The sequence below is a fragment of the Fukomys damarensis genome, unplaced genomic scaffold, assembly GCF_012274545.1.
Source record: "Fukomys damarensis isolate Sample0158 unplaced genomic scaffold, DMR_v1.0_HiC HiC_scaffold_26, whole genome shotgun sequence".
NCBI lineage: Eukaryota > Metazoa > Chordata > Mammalia > Rodentia > Bathyergidae > Fukomys > Fukomys damarensis.
In genome coordinates this window covers 23,122,906-23,137,025 of record NW_022900938.1, presented here as the reverse complement: position 1 = coordinate 23,137,025, position 14,120 = coordinate 23,122,906, and the positions used below count along the sequence as shown (strand labels likewise).

Below are 14,120 nucleotides of genomic sequence, written 5' to 3'. Positions count from 1 at the left end.
AAGGTACTTAACAAAGGCTGGGGATATAGCTCAGTGGTAGCGTGCTTGTCTAGCATGCACAAGGCCATGGGTTCAGGCCCCAGCACCACAAAAACCTACACATTACAAGTTGTCTGTTTGCATTGATTCATCTGCTTCAAAGGCTTGTGCCTGTAAGGGATAAAGTACTAGCAAGTATACCATGCCATAAAAAATAAAAATAAAAAGATAAAGGTTCCTATGGCTGAGTCACTTCCTTAGAATCTGTTTCAGATGTGAGAGCAAGGCTGATTGACAGAATCAGCCAGTTAGAAAGTACTTTCTCCACCAAAGCACTTCATTTAGATTTAAACATTTTAATGAAACTTCTCTAGCTGGATTATGGCAACTTAGTGAGAAAATAAAGCATGTATGGTGCTCAAACAATATAACATGTCCTGGCCTGAATATTCTAAAATACTTGTTGTCTGTAAAGCATACTGGGTAATAGTTTCCACTATATTTGATAAAAAGGCTTAGCCTTCTTGGTGCTTTGAAAACAGGTGTTATCACTCCAAGAAATAGGTAATTGGCACTTTTTAATTTTGAGCCAGTGGGTTTGAACCCCCCTCCCCCACTTTTTTTTTGCCTGTTTGTCAATCCGGTCTGGTGGGTTCACTCAGATAAGTCACTATGCTGATGTATAATCACCATCCATTTCTGTTAGCTGTGCTTTCAGTGGAGCTATGGCATAAATGACATTGACTCAAGGTCATGACAGTGCTTTATATGTCTCCTATGATTCTACCCACTTCCCCCATCCCCCAAAAAATACAGGAAATGATGATACTTTAGACTATCTCTATAGAAGGGGAAATGTTGGAAATATTGGCACTTTATTATTAGTTTCAAATTACTCTCTCCAAACCTCACAGTGGATCACATACGTTGTGGTTTGTCTGCCTTTGTCCCTGAGACTGTTCTAGGATGTGGGGGAGGATGTAGATGGGGGCAGTGCTTTTAGTTGGCCAAACCACGGAAGTAGAGATAAGACCAAAGCTTCTACTGTAAATGAAAATATCTTACCAAGACATAGTCACAAGAAGACATTGTGGGAGGACAAATGGATGGAGACACTTCAGTTTTAAAGGGAGAAACGTGAAATGCGGTAGGACCTGCATTGTAGGTGGCTGGGTTCCACATGGTACTAAGAAAACAAATGTGGAGGTTTGGTCAGTTTGGGTAGCTTCAACGGAATGATTAAAGGCAATTCTTCAAAACCAAAAGGATTAGGTTCCAGCCACTTGTACTGAGAAGAAGGTGAGGTTTAAAGAGGTGGGGAAAAAAATGAATTTCAGAATGATTTTGAAAGTGGCTGTTTGCAAACCTGGTAGATGTCTTTTACCTGCAGGGCCTGATCCTGGTCAGTGTGATCTTTCCTACTCTTGTACCTTAAAAAACAGGTTTTGCTAGTCCAGGAAGACATCTCATCCCACTGGTAGAATGTGGGAATGCTCTTTACGCAGAGCTGAGGCTGTCTGCTGCTGCATTCCCAGCAGACATCCAGGGAGAAAGTCATAAAGGGATGCATGGCCTAATCCTCCAAAGACAAATGAACTGTGAAACAAACCAGAGCAAGAATTGGTCCAGCCTCATGCAGGGGTGGGCCCAGCGCTACAAAGGGCAACACTGACCAGGAAATGGTTGATGATTAAGCTGAAGTGAGGGAGTCAAGTGCAATTTTTGTAGCAGCCAGCAAATACCTCAATTTTCTTTGCCCTTGCCCTGGCCCATCTCGGCTGTGCTGCCTGTGCCAGGACAGGGAAACTGACCCATGTTGGGAGAGGGCAGATAAAATTTTCCACCTTCATCCTTCTAGATCACACTGTGGGGTCAGGGTGGGCTGCGTTAGTTATCATAAAGTCTAGTAGGTGGGGATCAATTCACCAATAACTAGTAGATTTAAGTGAGCATTCTTTTAAGACCCTGTCATTATGGGATGGATGTGGCTTAGTCATCTCCCAATTGGAAGTTGTTAAAGGAAAAAAAAAAGACACTGGCTCAGATCTTTTCAGTTTTTGAGATTTTGGGGGACTGAACCTAAGGCCTTTGCACTGAGCTACATCCCCAGACCTTTTTACTTTGAGACAGGGTCTCCCTCAGCTCTGAAGGGGAGGCAGGCTGCAGTGTCATTTAAAGCTCCCAGGTGATGATACCAGCACAGCCAAGGTTGGAAACTGCTTTAGAGACCATTAGATCCCCTGCGTATCAAAAGGGTTGTGCCCACCATGTGGGAACCCGTTTCTGTTTGTGGTACTTCACTGCCCAGTAGTGAGCTGAGCAGCCAGAGGTGCACTTCAGAGGCAAGAGAAAAGCAATTAGCCAGGGATGGTGGTGCATGCCTGTAATCCTAGCACTCTGGGAGGCTGAGGCAGGAGGAGTGCAAATTCAAGTCCAGCCTGAGCAATTTAGCCCCCATCTCAAAAAATTAAATGAAGGCTGGGATATAGCTCAGTGCAGAAGCCCTGGGTTCAATCCTCGGTTCTAGGGAGAGAGAACTGAAGCCAGGCACAGTGATGTGTATATAATCCCAGCTACTTGGGGAGGCTGAGACACAAAGATCCTGAGTTTGAGGCCAACTTGGGCAGTTCAGTGAGACCCTGACTTAAAATAAAAAGTAGGGCTGAGAATGTAGCTCAGTTGTAGTAGAGTACTTGAGCAGCATGGGTATGACCCTGTGTTCAATTGTAAGCACTGCAAAAAAAAAAAAAATTGAGCAATACATACCATGCATACTTGGACATGACCTGGTTATGGTTTAGGAATAAGCTGGGAGACTCACTAATATCTTTGTGCCCCAGTTTCTTCATCTGTAAAATATAATAGAATCCCTTGCATAGGTGCTTATAATGAGATGATCTAGAAGTGCTCATTAGATGCTACCTAATTTTACTGTTTCATTATGTAGAATCTTAAAATAAGAAGGAAGCATGGAAATCAAGTTGTGCTTGCTTGTTTCACAGAATAAACAATTTTTGTTGGAACTGGAACCTTAAGCACCCTCCGCCAGCTACAAGCAAAAGTACTGTGAGCCTAGCATGGGGGTCTGCGCCTGTAGTCCCAGCTATTTGGGAGGCTGAGGCAAGATCACTTGAGCCCAGGAGTTTGAGACCATCCTGTGGGAAAAACAGCGAGACTTCATCTCAAAATGCTGTGGATGCAGTCCTTAAACATAAAGTGCTTATCAATATAGATCATTTTGAACAAGATTGACTTTATTTCTCTCTTAAGACTTTTGCAGCCTGTTCAAGGCACGTACAGAGTGAGTGTAGTAAGAGTAATCAAGTGGCCATCTTGAAATTGCTATATACTGATTCTTGATTTTTTTTTCCTCCTGAAATGAAGAGTGTAGAAAAAGCAGAATCTTTTTTAAAAACCCATTCTTGAAGTTCTTTACACAATATCAATTCTTTGGTTTCCTTTAGGAGGAAGGCAGGCTGCAGTTTCCTTGCTTGTTACTGGGTGTGTGGAGGAGGAAACGCTCACAGCCCATAGCAAACCTGAGCTACATAACGTATGGTAGACCAGACTTTGAAAACTCTGCCTTCCACATGATACAACAGTGCATTGACTGAGAAACCTGTTAAATGCAAGATAACACATTTTCGTCCAGGAAGATCAGGGGAATGTTAGGTTCCAAGGTTTCATCAAGTTGCTGATAGAACTGAAGTTCATGGTTCACAGCTAACTGAGGAAGCAAGTGGTGATTATGAAGTCTTGATTAACAGCGTGGTTAAGAACAGTCACCTGCTGGCAGGTACTCAGGTACTCAGGAGGCTGAGGCAGGAGGACCACAAGTTCCAGGCCAGCCTGGGCAACTTAACAAGATCCTGTCTCAAATAAAAAATGGAAAGGGATGGGGGATGTAGCTTCATTATAGAGTGCCCCATGGATTCTATTATTTTTTTAAAAAAAACTAGTTTTGAAAATGTAACATGCTAAAAATGCTAAGTCCCTCTGTGCCACTTATTATGCCTTGATATCCTTATCTGTAAATGGTATATGAAATAACGAGGGCTATTCTAGTTATCACTGGACTAGTCACACCATCCTGTCTACCTTCATACAGTTGCCTAACCCCTACTGTCCTCAAATGTGTGGATAAAGGGTACTGGAGGCACACTGTAGTCTTCCCTGAATCTGAATATGTAGCCATTACAAGCTTGACCAGTGACATTTGTCTTAGGTGACTTATACGGGCCACACTTTCAAGGCACCTGCCCCATGAGAGGCAGAACACCATTGCAACTCAGCAGGAAACCATGTCTTACTTCCAATAGCTGAGCCACAGAAGCTATGATCTGTTGGTCTCGACATGGTGACCTCTGTAAGTCAGTAACAAAACAAAAAAGATTGAGGGACAAAACTGGTTTAAAAAGTGAAGCTCCCCTCCACACCTATACTGGGGGTGCACCCGAGGCCTTCACACTGAGCTGTAATATCCCTAGCCCTTTTTGTCTTGAGACAAGGTCTCACTGAATTGCTAAGATGCCGTGTTAGTTACTTTTCTCTCATTGCTAAGACCAAATACCTGACACACAAAGTTAGAGGGGAAAGGGTTTATTGTAGAGGTTTCAGTCCATAATCAGCTGGCTCCAAGGCAGGGTGGCACATGGCCAAGTAGCATCACAGAGGAGAAACCACTTATGGGGCCAGGAGGTAGCCAACCAACAAGGGAGCTTAACAGTGTCTTTCTGCTCCTTTTGTCTCATTCCTACTATTTAGGGCGGGTAGCACTCACACCCTTAATCCTAGTGCCCTCAGGTATAGCATTGCACCTTGAATCAATTCCACCAACTATCTCCCCCACCTATGACCTGATGAAGCTTTGGGGGGCATCCAGACACAAGCCATAACAGCTGCCCAGGCTGGACTTGGATCCTCCAGCCTCAGCCTCCCAGAGTGCTGGGATGACGGAGGGTGCCACCATACCTGGCTTAAAGAATTAAACTTTTGCAATTTGATATTTCCTTTCTCAAGTAGCAATGACTCCAGGTTTTCTTTGCATGCTCCCCCTATTAGTAACCCAACCAATCTGTCCTTAACTTTATAGCATTTAACACTTTCTGAGATGAGCTTATATATTTATTACCTGTTTTTCCCCCTTAAAAGTCTCACAAGAGCAGGGATCTTGAGGCCTTGTCCACTGCTGTACCCCAGTGCCTAACGTGGGGTCTGTCTGTCACATAGTATTGTCTGAGACAGTTAATGAATGAGTGAACCCCAGAAACAGGCAGCTAGAAAGTGAAGAAATGGAGTAAAGGGAGGTGTGTGTGAAAGTAGACACTGGATTATCCCAATAAAATTTAAAAAGAGAACAGCTTGAACTTTAATACCATGTGTAGCGGAAAAATAATAACTCCCATGGGTTCTTAGTTGCAGTGGACTCCTGTTACAAAGGACAGATTAAGGAGGAAAAACAAGTTGATTGACATGTATATTTCATATAGACATGAGAAACACCAGGAGAATGAGTACAGTAGTTCTTAGAGGTGCCTGTGAAGTCATTTTTTGTTTGTTACTGTTGTTGTGTGTGTTTTTTTGTTTTATTTTTAGTATCTTCAACAAAGAGCAGCAAATTTTTAGAAAAGTGACAAGACAAAGGAGACGGACTTGGGTTTAGAGGCAGCAATTAATGGGACAGCAAATAAATAGCAGGTAAAGACCAGTTAAATAAAGCTGGTTAATTTAGGTTCCTCTGGTAACATCATTACCAATTTCTGACCCTAAATTAGGTCCTTCTTTTCTCTCGGAATTGTAGAACCAATAACAAGACCAACTAGCAACTGAACTCTGGAAGGAGACTTCTATTCTTGGCCAAAAAGAGAAGTGGGAGAGAGAGTCAATGGGTTATAGACACCAAGAGAAAAGAAATGAGGGGGAAAGAGGTTAATAAAGGGGAGGATTAGTCATGTCTTTTTAGGGAATTTGGGTGCCACCTTTTTCTGCTCCTTTTATGGTTCTCTCTGGTCATCATCATGGTGCTGGGCAGTGTGGGAATATAATGAAGTAAGAAGTTGTCTGGTAGTCTAGCAGCTATCTCCAGTCCAGCCATTATTGACTAGTCCATCTGAACAGGGACTTCCCACCTGCAGGCATCCTGTCCTCAAAGATAAACAAGATTAGGATGGGGTGGGAATTCAGCTAAGTCAAGTCTGCAGTATAAGATTAGAGGAAGGGTAGCACCATCTTCAGGCCTATAAGGGTTTTTAATTGCCTATAGTGCTTTATCTCTACTCTTCCAGGGAGAAGCTACAAGAAATTTTGTCTTTCTAAATCTACGTCGTGCTTTAAGGGAGGGCAGAGTGTCCATTTCATCTTGTACTTGGCTCCCCAGTCCTTCACATGTTGGGGAGGTATATTAGTCAGCTTCTTGGTGCAGGGACAAAATAATTGACATGTGAAGCTTAAAGGAAAAAAGGAGTATCAGCTGTTTTAAAAGTACAAGCATCATGGTAGAGGAAAGGCTCTCAACCCATGGCAGCCAAGAAGCAGGGAGCAGATGAAAAGCCAGAGACAGACACACCCTTCAAAGGTGCACCCTCAGTGGTCTACTTCCAACCATGCTCCCACACCCTAACAGACCTTCAGCTATGAACTCATCGATGCACTAATCCATTAAATGAGATTAGCACCCTCAAAATGTGTGTGTGGGTGGGAGAGAGAGAGAAAGAGAGAGGGAGGAAGGGAGGAAGGGAGAGAGAGAGAGAGATTTGGCCTTCCTAAATTCCCCAAGCTGGCCTCAAACTTGGAATCTTCCTGTCTTAGCCTCCAGAGTAACTAGAATCACAGGCATGTACCAACATGCCAAGTCAATACACGAGTCTTGGGAGGCACAACATTTAAAGCATAACAGTGAGAATCTTTTTGTCTGTCATGTATAACTCAGTCCTGACTAGAAGATTTCTTTGCCCTCAAAGATGTTGGCTCAAATTGCTATTAAAATAATTCATCATGAAGCCATCATACTGAGAGGACTCCAGGGCTCTGGGTTCCAACATAAACCAAAACCCAAACTGCCAACTAACTTCTATTTAGTGTCGCCTCTGGAATGATCAAATGAGGCTACTGTTCCCCTTTAATCAGTCAATATTTTTTTCATCTTGCCTTTTCTTTGTGCCCCTTGGTTGGAGCCTGGAACCACATGCAGACTGGAGCTCCCCAGTTCATGAACTGACTGATATCTCTTCAAACAGTCTTTACATTTTTAACGTGCAAAAGTTTATCTTTCATGATTGCCACTTCCAGTTTGTCCAAGTCGAGCATTCCCCTTGTCCATGTCTGTAAATTCTTAGGGCTTTACTACCTCATAATCCCCATCACACTCCCGCCTAGACTCCCTGGATGCTAATGCTGTCCCCAGTGACTCCAATTCTCATGCAAGAAATCCATCTTTTCCTCCAATTTGCACAAAGGCACAAAAGATCCAGTCTCAGCAACCTCCCCCCATTTTAAAAAATAAATCTGAGCCTTACAATGAGCACTCAAACTGTGAACCAGTCTTGGTAATCTCCTCTCTCCTCCCCTCCACCTTCTCTCTGTAAAGTGAATTCCTCCCCTGGCTTCCTGCAGAGCTATATGAGAGCCTTCCTAGGGGACCTCTCCCAGCACTCCTGCAGTAGATCAAAGTAGTTACTTCAAATAAAAACTAGATTTCCCCCAAAACAAATCCTGGTGAGTAAGATGATCTCTACACCACCACACAACTAATGACTTGAATGATAGAACCTTCAAGAAAGAAGACAAAACTTTTTTCTTTCTTCCTTTTTTGGCAGGGTGGGGGTGTTGTGCTTTGGTGGAATGCTACATATTGTTTAAACTTAGAAGTTTCCAGGGTATATGATTGCCCTTGAGCTGTTTTACAACTCTGATAATTGACAATAACTCAGAACAATGCAAATAAATCTGTCAAGTAGCAGCCTTCCCAATTCCCACGGAAAAAGCCAGTTTTGCAGCTTCTGTAAATTCTTCCCTGAATTCCTGTTTGATTTCTCCTTTGAATGTGTAACATTTTTTTCCTGGTCCTTTCATTTAATTAATGTGTTAAATATAATTTTGGGCCTGTGTTCATTTTACAACTACATGAGAGTCTTGATTTTACCTTTTCTGAAAATTGCCTAGTGTATGAAAGAGAAGTCCAAGGCAGGAAATGGGGCAAGCGGAAGACTGATCGAGGGACCATTCATACGGATGTGAGCGGAGCTGAGCAGCCAGGGATGGTAAAGCACACTATTGCCAACAGAGGGAAAGTGCTACCAAAATCTGGCCTCACCAGCATGCGGACTGAGCTGTGACTAAGAGGAGCACAAACCCAGGCCTGGCAGGAAGGGTTTAGGGTAGAAGATTAGGACTGAGGCAAACTGGACAATCAACTGGGTAGAATGTGTCAAAGGTCATAAAACCCTGCTGGGATGTAGCTCAGTGGCACCTTGCCTTCCTGGCAAGATCAAGGTCCTGAGTTTGATGAAGTGGGGAAAGAAGAACCACTTTATAAAGTAAATGACTGCTTTCTGGAAGAGCAAACCTTGCTGAAATAAATCTCAAAGGGTTCTCTGTTTTCACAAAGGTTCACCTTGACACGCTCAGGTGGAAAGCAGCAGCATTGCAAACAGGTTGATTGAGCTCAAGAATGCTGTGCCTGACAAAGCCAGAAGAATCTGGAGCTCAGGGATAGATCCAGAAGGAAAGAGAGAAAGGAGGAAGGAGACAGTGGAATTGTGGAAATGGTTGAAGGACTGTTTTAAGGGTGTCTAATATTCAACATTAAATTGTTTTCTCCAAACACTGGTAAAGTCTGCTTTAGACAAAACACAAATATGAGAGGTTTTCATAAAATCCCAATGTTCCCAGAGTTTTGGAGGAAAAGCCCTACCTCTAAGGGGGTCTCAGCAGACCAGGTTTGGTCACCTGTCTCAAAGTGTCGGACGGACGAGGAGACCAGCAGTGATAAAAGGCAGGAAATGAGCTTTAACCAGCGTGATCATGCTGGGAAGCACAAGGAGGCTTGAAATCTGTCTTCAAGGGGCTGTCAGAAGCTTGGGGTTTTATAGACAAGGGTAGCAGAAGCCAGGGCTGGGGGATTGATTAGCTGGCAGCAGGGATAATACTAATCAAGCTGAGGTCTGGTCATGGGTATCTCAGGATGGGGTCTGGGAGGTCCTAAAGGGCCATCATTGCTGTTGGGGCCAATTCAGTTCCCACCATGACATGACAACTCCTATTTAGGGAAGCATCCTCAGTTCCATTTGTGGGATCCCTGTTTTAGAGCGGGGAGATGATCTTATCATAGATTCCTGGAATCTGAGGTGGCTGTGGGTTTAGGATAAGGACTGCAGATTTCTAGGCATCTCTACAGGAGCTGTATGTTGTAATGTAGATATCCCTGAAAAATCCTGAAAATTAGTTACTCTTACCTTGGTGCCCTCAGTCTTAAGGAGGAAGAGATAGCCTCGGTAAATTTAGGGCTAATAACTTTGTAATACTCTTAACTGATGCCTATTTGCAGGACTGAGTAGGGCTCTGACCCAAAGTTTAAGGTAACAGGGAGACAGATACAACAAAGGCAGAGGTGTCAAGCTTTATCTTGCTTTTACTTACTCATTAGTCATTTACTCTCTGAGTCCTTGTTACACTAACAAGGAAATAATAAAAGCCAGTAATAACAACACAAGTAGATATGATTTATTGAGTGTTTAGTATGACCTGGACATTTTGCCACAACAGATAGCTATATAGCTATACTGTCTTTGTCATAATAGTCCAGTGAACTAGTTCTTATGCTCCTTTCTTAGGTAAGTAGAGAGCTAAGAAAGAGAGGTTAAGAAACTCATGGAAGCGCACAGAGCCAGCACTCTGAAGACCTAGGATATGAAAACAAAACCCAAGTTCTTCTCATTACACCACACTGCTCCCTAACTATTCCTGCACCATCCTAATAAAGCTGTTGTACAAACTCTTGACCAAGGATCATGGACAAGCCCACCCCCTCAAGCCTGCTCATTTCACAGTGCAAGTGCTCCACGTAGAGTCAAATCTGTCTCCCTAGTTTTCATGCACAAGTCTTCCATCTGTGGTCTGGGCTGCTCGGAACAACCTAACCCTTCGTTCATTGAATGGTCTCTCCAATACTGGAAGATATGATATTGAAGGGCACCACAATATGCTACCCCCAAATAGTCCTCTTTAGGCACATGCATTATTTTGAGCAACAGGCCACTGAAAAAGCAGAAACTCAGGACAGGAAATACTATTTAAAAACAAGGCACATGTTGTTCTTTAGTAAAGGAAATTTCTATTTATAAAGGGGATTTAAGTCTTTCCTTTGTCTTGATATTTCTCTAAAAATTTACTATTTTTATTGATGTGTCATATATACGATATATGTATTATATATACACATACACACACACACATATGAATTCAAGGTCATCTTTTTTTTAAGAGTAGGAAAATTTTATTGAGCTTCTGTCTAAGAGAGACAGAAGGGGGACCTGAAGGTGGGTTGCCTGCTCACCTCACTTCTCCAAGATGTTTTATACAGCAAAGCCTTGTGGTCAGATGGGTACAAAGTGGGACAAAACTATAACACCTAATGGAAAATTACAAGGTGGGCATAAGGTGGGGCAAAACCATGACCAACCAATAAGATTACAAGTACAGTCACCCAGGTAATATTGATTAAGTGGGGGTCAAATAGGGGAGCAAGTCACATAGCAAGCATACAAGGATTTTCAGTAAGGGTGGGGGTGAGGAATATTTCCTGGAAAGGCTGGGTTAAGACCTTGGCCCCCCACTACGGTGATTGAAACCTATTAGAATATCAATCACTGCTATTTATCCCAGGGGAAGCACAAGGGTAAAGTAGTTTCTCTCCTTTTACAATTCTGGCCTTCAGTGAATGTGTCTTGATTGTCCTCCATGTTGGCTCCTTGCTGTGTTGGCTCCTTGAGGGTGGCCCTGTCTAACTGCCTACAAGATATCTAATTAACTTGCCTATCTGCAATATTCCCCCCTCTGAAGAAGTACCCCTAACTGCTGTGAGGGGGCAAAGAGCAAAGACAGCTCTGGCTACTTCCAGCTGAAGAGGGTCATAGTTGTGATCAGCAGTTAGAGTTACTGTAGAGAGGGTCTATCTAAAGGCCTTCAATAGGTGCCAGGCATTGTCATTTTGGTAGCTGCACAGTTTTTAAGTCTGGAGGAGACAAAGCCAAAGAAACAGTTAAGAATGCATGGGTCAAATGATAAGGTCAGCAGGACTGCTATGAATATAACCCACAAAGAGGATAAAGGAGAAGGTCTAGGGGACTTCAGAATCCAACATAGAAGTCATATTGTTTAGTTTAGCATTTATGAGCTATTTATAAGGTCGAACTGGTGGATTCCAGTAAAAGAAGTCTAGCACATTTGTCACTGGATCCATTTGTATGACCACTTGGAGTTTGGCAGCCTCTAGGCAAGCATAAACAAAAACTTAAAGAAATTAGAGTATGCATAATCTAAGCATGAGCACATTAGAATCAAAGGGCAGGTTGGGGAGAAAGTCACACTTAGAAATTGAAATAGTGATTGAACCTGCTGGACTTGGATTCTTTCATTAATAGAGGTTATCTATAAGTCTGATACTTTGTCATAAGTCACTCTAGTTTTAGCTGTAAAATAAGAGACAATTTGAAAAACAAACTTCACTAAACAATATAAAACTCTAGCTGAGCTCTTACAGATTTTATCATAGTTTTTTCCTATTGGTCCATAACCATAGTCAGCTACCGGTAAAGCTGAAAACTGCCAGAAGGGGTGTACTGAGCATGTAATCAATAGGTAGAAACTAATAGAATCAATAAGCAAAAAGTGCCCTGTGTGACTAGCAGCCAACAGCTTAGCTGACAGCTTAGCTAGCTAACAGCTATGACCTAATGCAACTGACAGCTTGAGATAAGAAATACCTGCCTTGCTGTCCTAGACCGTCAGCTGTTAGCTAAGCCCGCCTTGCGACCATCTGCTTCCTTATCTCCCGCCTTGCGACCATTTGCTAAAGGGAAACCCCAAAACATTCTCCACCCTACGACCACCTGCTTGACCGGAGTACATGGCCCGAGCGATAAGGAATAGCTAGGGGTATAAATACCCCTAGCCCAAGACCAGTCGTCGTCGTCCATCTCGACCCGACCTGACTGCCACTCGTCGCTGCGTCACGCGACTTGACCGAATGCTGCCGGGGGCCCTGCTGGAACCGGAGCTGATCGTCACGTTGCAGTTCGAATCTCTGCCCGACAGCCCGGCGCTCGGTGTCACGGACTCAGGTCGTATAACCCTGTTACAGCTTATACCTCAGTATTGCATCTGTCTCGATACTGAGGGGAAGGACTAGAATGCTCTCCTGATTGTGGTTGTGACATTTGCTTTGATATTGCTTTGCATTGCTTGTGTGACAATAAAACCCCTTTAAAGACATATCACTTGTAGTTTTCATTACCTCGAGGCGAGTGAGACGTTTAAGTGCTCACAGCCTGGGATCCGACTCCTGTTCGTGCTCGCGACAAGGGGTCAGTGACTGGAGACCCTTTTTATATCTAGCTTTATTACTATAGCATTATTTCATACCTTTTTGGGTTATTCTTTTCTGCTGGGTGTTTAATACCAAGATAAAGTGAGGCCTGCGTCAATCAACATGAACCTCTTGCTATCTATCAAGGTCAGTTAAGTCTCTTCAGGCATTATTTCAGAACCATGCATAGAGCCACTCAGCTCCTCTGTCAGTGTCAGCTTTCAGGATGCGTCATGGCCTTGCTTGACCATGTTGCTTTCAGTGAAAGCATGGGAGACCTCCCTCATGGTGACATTCCTTTGCCACACAGTATATTTGTCCTCTGGGGCCCAGCAATCTCCCTGGCTTACCAAAGATGTAGGATCGTGTAGGAAAGGTTCCTTTGTGTCTTGGATCTTGTAGACTCAAGGTTATCTTTTGAGAATTATTCACTCTCTCGGTGTCTCCTATGTACATATGAAATATACATGTCAATAAACATGTTTGTCTTTTAGTTGTTTATCCTTTTGTAATAGGGGCCAGTTCTAAGGGCTTAGGAGGCTTGAAGAAAAAATTACTTTCTTCCTCTACAACACGGTAGTCAATATTCCTTCACACTAAACACAATTTGTTCGACTAATACAACCTTAAAAGGGACTCTCATCTTATTCTTCATATTTTTTATATAACTCAAGACCTGATCACCATAGAGAAATCAAGTGCTATTCTGTACTGCTAATTGTTTTACTGCACCAGTAAAAGTTTCATTGCATCCATGACATACCATATGGTTATACGGGGAAGTAGCAATGGAAACAGGAGTTAGAATAATACTTGTAGCTTTTGCAGCTCTGTAAGATTAAACCAATAATAGAATCCGTCTACTCCTGCGTTTACTGTTTATAGAAACATGAAGGGTGAAGGGGCCAAAGGATGACCCTAAGAGGTCATTTAAGAGAAGGGCCGTCACAGCAGAGGGACTCTTTAAACACACGGATGACCACGTTGAGCATGCCTGCAGAGAGCCTGCAAATTGAGCTGCCAATGCTCTTCTCCTGGGGTTTCAGTTGCTGTGATACTCTACTTATGTACGACAGGTTGGCAAGGGAGTGAGCCTGAAGCTCTCCAGGTCTGTTTTGTGTTCTGCAAAATGTGGGTTTGCGCGGAGGATGTAAGGTAGGTAGCTCCTTTGCAGACCGTTTACACAACACGCGCCAAGGCCCTGAGTTCACCCCAGCACCCCACCCACCACGCGTAGTACCGGAGGGACTTTAACCACAGAGTGGCGTTTCAGGGACGCGCTCCCAGCCGGACCCAACGGACACTTGAAAGGGAAGTGCAGTCCCGTCCTAAAATCTGAGGGCTGCTGAGGGTGGGACCGAAGCGAAGAAGGAAGGTGGGCACTTACAAAAGGGGAAAGGAAGGGGGCGCGGCACACCGTGGGCGGGACAGGACTGCCAGGGATGCCAAGGGCCAACCACGGTCTCTGGAGGAGAGGCGCTTTCCGCAGCCCTGCCCCACCGTGTCCTGGGCCCACCTCCACAGGGCGGAGCTGCGCGGCGATTCCGGCGGGGCCCGC

General features: G+C 43.7%; 1 long non-coding RNA gene across 3 annotated transcripts in view; it reads right to left on the bottom strand.

Annotated features, from left to right (window-relative positions):
• The window catches only part of LOC117283438, a 40,871-nt gene extending 26,757 nt beyond the window's left edge, over positions 1-14,114 (bottom strand). For 2 of the 3 annotated variants that reach the window (XR_004514429.1, XR_004514428.1), the window contains exons 1-2: positions 13,950-14,114; positions 12,913-13,008 (exon numbers count right to left, since the gene is read on the bottom strand). This is a non-coding gene — a long non-coding RNA (uncharacterized LOC117283438). Of the gene's footprint in view, positions 1-3,281; positions 3,353-12,912; positions 13,009-13,949 lie in introns of those variants that run through there. The other variant, XR_004514430.1, reaches the window with a different exon arrangement.
• Between the last annotated feature and the right edge of the window lie 6 nt (positions 14,115-14,120).